This window comes from Chinchilla lanigera, unplaced genomic scaffold, assembly GCF_000276665.1.
Source record: "Chinchilla lanigera isolate Chin_1 unplaced genomic scaffold, ChiLan1.0 scaffold00003, whole genome shotgun sequence".
NCBI classification, from domain to species: domain Eukaryota; kingdom Metazoa; phylum Chordata; class Mammalia; order Rodentia; family Chinchillidae; genus Chinchilla; species Chinchilla lanigera.
Window position 1 is genome coordinate 19087018 of NW_004955404.1, and position 3419 is coordinate 19090436.

The 3419-nt window shown below is 35.8% G+C and overlaps 1 long non-coding RNA gene across 1 annotated transcript in view; it reads left to right on the forward strand.

Moving 5' to 3' along the window:
- Positions 1-572: 572 nt before the first annotated feature.
- The window catches only part of LOC102004137, a 50714-nt gene continuing 47867 nt past the window's right edge, over positions 573-3419 (forward strand). Inside the window, exon 1 of the long non-coding RNA XR_259319.2 lies at positions 573-703. This is a non-coding gene — a long non-coding RNA (uncharacterized LOC102004137). The remainder of the gene's footprint in view (positions 704-3419) is intronic.

The following is a 3419-nucleotide window of genomic DNA, read 5'->3' on the forward strand; positions in this document are numbered from 1 at the left end:
GTCTGGGCCTTGGTCTTCAATGTCCCACAACTTTTATAAGCACTGAGTTCCTTGTGATAAGAGCCTTCAGTGGTTCAATAAATACTATTGTTTTGTGAAATGAATTCTCCTGGATCCAGGTTCTGAAACAAAACTAAGATTCATATGCACACATTCATACACATGTTTATTACCATTTGCAGTTTATTTTCACCCTCATTTGAAGATTATTTCCTTTTTCTGAGTGGAAAAGGATCTTGTGTCTAGACATATTCTAATTTACACCAAGTTCCTATTGTTTAAGGAGTGGTGCTGTGCTTTTTTTGTGTTCTTTCCTTCTTGAAAGTTCTTATGCAAATTAAATACAGCAATTATCATAATCAAATAAGATAGAAAAAATATTCTTACTAGACTCATTCTCATTGAATCCTTTCCCCCTCACCCTGGTCTGTGTGTCTATTTCAGCAAATTGGAATTAGCAGTCCTGTTGTGTTGTAATTCAGTACCACCTTGTGACCTAAACAAAGAGCTTTATGACCACTTTACAAAATTCCCTAAACTAAAGTCACCAGAGAGGACTCAGAGAGAGAAGGACTTCCGTCACCACTGTCAAAAGGCTCATTGTGAAAGATTCCCTGGCCTTGGCTGTCAGCAAAGGTTTTCCACATCTCGAGGAAGCAGACTGATCAGGAGTAAAAGGAATGAGCATTAAGACTATGATATGGTAGGCAAAGCAGTTCTCTAAATTAAATGGCCTCAGCGTGAGACTGAGAAAGTATATTCCAAAGGTTCAACTTAACAGGAAAAACTGGTGGTTTACATAAATTTAATTTTAGGCAATACTTTGAGCTAGGGGCAGGTTGCTATAAAGATCACAAAAACTGTCTTATATTTATAAACTGAATTAACTTATCAGCGTTCTCTGGGTACTTCAAAAGACACAGGTTTGTCCAAATTGAGACCATATATACTTAAGATCTGGACATGGATTTGTATATAAAAGGAAAGAAAATTAAATGGTGAAATTTAATGACATGAATAATATTTTTGGAAAATTAAACTGACATTGAAATTTACTTTGCAAAACAAAAAAAAATAAAATGCTAAAAGGGTAGAATGATGCATAGACAGGTAATAAATGAGGTACAGTGAAATTGTCAATGGTAGGGTCTTGATGGATATATGGAAGGGGACTGTAATATTCTTTTAATTCTGCTATATATTTTTGAAGTTTTCCCTAAAATATTTGCAAATAGCATAAACATTTTAAAAAAGAAAAAAAGAGGTTTAGTAAGTGCTTTATGAATGTTATAAAGCTTGAGTTAAAAACATAAATAATTATATTTTCTTAGGAAGTGGCAAGGTGAGCAGCATGTGTAGGTATGATACATCTAAAAAGACTGCCTCCGGCATCAGCTTCACCACTATCCTTTAAATAACCTTGTTGAAATCAAATATATGATAATATGCAGATAAAGATACATCCCATGTCTTCACACAATTGTATTGTGAAGATTAATGTTCACATTATTATGCAAAGACAAATTTATATTATTCAAATTAAGGACTCCATTTAATAACACTCCAGGAACACACAAATGCAAAGCTTGCCTTTTAAACACAGATCACAAGGTCAGAAAGTGAAGCTCTCCTCTCTAATCCTTGGAGGTTCTTTCTCTTCTATTTTAGGCTGGCGTTAATTGCTGATAAGTGGTGGCAATTTATTAGAAGTAGACAGTTTTGTATCTAACTAGTGGAGCAGAGTGAAGCATTGTTAAGCAAAAACTCTTACATCTGATAGAGACCAGTGAAAAAAAGCATACAGGCAACATTCAAGCTAATGTCCATTATAAAAAAGAAGGGACTGGTGTGAGGTCTCCAAAACATGTTCCTAAGAAAAACATTGAAGTTAATCAGGAAGCACACCGGAAATTCACCTGTGGTTACCGACAGAAGTGAGGACCAAGGAGGCATCTGTTTTGTACTGAGGCACAAGGTAACAAGATTACTACACTAACAGTAACCCAAAACACATAATTCCTAGGAATGGAATTATGACATTTAGTGTAGCATATTCCCCTGGTGCAGGAATACAGATCCAGGTCAAGCCACATCTTCTGCTCCAGATGTTTTCAGTTTAATTTAGTTTTGGAAGAGATTGCATTCTTATCTGGAGTTCAGAGCTCACTTTCAAGTTTACAGGGATTTTAACAGAACTCAATTTTTCTGGCTATAGAACGGATGTTCCTGTTTCCGGTAGCTGCTGTTCTGGTGTTGTCTTCATGCCGTGAAGGCTTGTCTCAGGTCCTGGTCAGGAACACCTCTGACAACAGGGAACCATATTTCTCTAAAGCCAGCGAAAGAATGTTTCAGTAGTTTGCTCTGATGTCTGTAGTCTTGAAAAGTGTAACATAATCGCTGAAATGACAATTCCACCATATCTAGAGGTTCTAGCCACACAAACAGAGAGAAACATGCACAGTGGGTACATCGGGTCTCAGAAATCGGATGGATCATCATAGACAGGTACGTTTTCAAGAAAATAAATGTTGCATTGATTAGGAAAATCTCACAAAGTCGTGTTCATCCAATTTATCAAAGAAGATGACTGGTTCATGCATAGAATGAAGGCATAATACTTACATGCTGGGTTATCAACGACTCTGATAAAGCAGGGAGGGTGTAAAGTAAATAAGAGAATTGGACTCCAAAGAGAAAAAGAGCATGAGCAAACTGTAGCTCTGGAGCTTTACTATTTTTACAGAATATGTAATAAACCCATCATTGGGGCCATAGTAGTTGAGACATAAAAATTCAATAGGTTCAAAGACCTATTGAAGGCATATAATAATTTATTTTTTTATTCATTTAGTAAACATGTTCTCATTGTGTCCACTGGCCTCACAACATTTGTCCTCATTCTGCTGCTGCGGGAAAGTGAAAGAGATAGTTCTCACTTTCCAGATGAACACTTCCTACTGCTAAAATATTCAAGAAGAGAAAAAATGATGGAGGTATACACAAGATTTTCTAGGTACATAAAGGAGACACCTAACACAGATGTACTTTTCAGGGAAGGTTTTCTATCAGTGGTGACACACCTTAGCAGTGAGCACAAAGTCATAATAGTACCTCCAATTACTAGTAAATTTAGCAAATTAATTCCTGACAAAATTAACATATTTAATTAATAATTTATAAAGGAACTTAATGAAAAACTGAAAAATATAATATCTGAAATTTAACCTTTGTGAATACACCTAACAGTAGATTGGAGATGAGAAAAATAAATCAATAAGCTTGAAAAGAGATTGGTAGGAATGGTCTGATTAGCAGGAAAAAGAGAACCTAATGAAAAGAGGGAAAAATGAATGGAAGCTCAGTGGTTATCGAGAGAGAGAGAGAGAGAGAGAGAGAGAGAGAGAGAGAGAGAGAGAAGA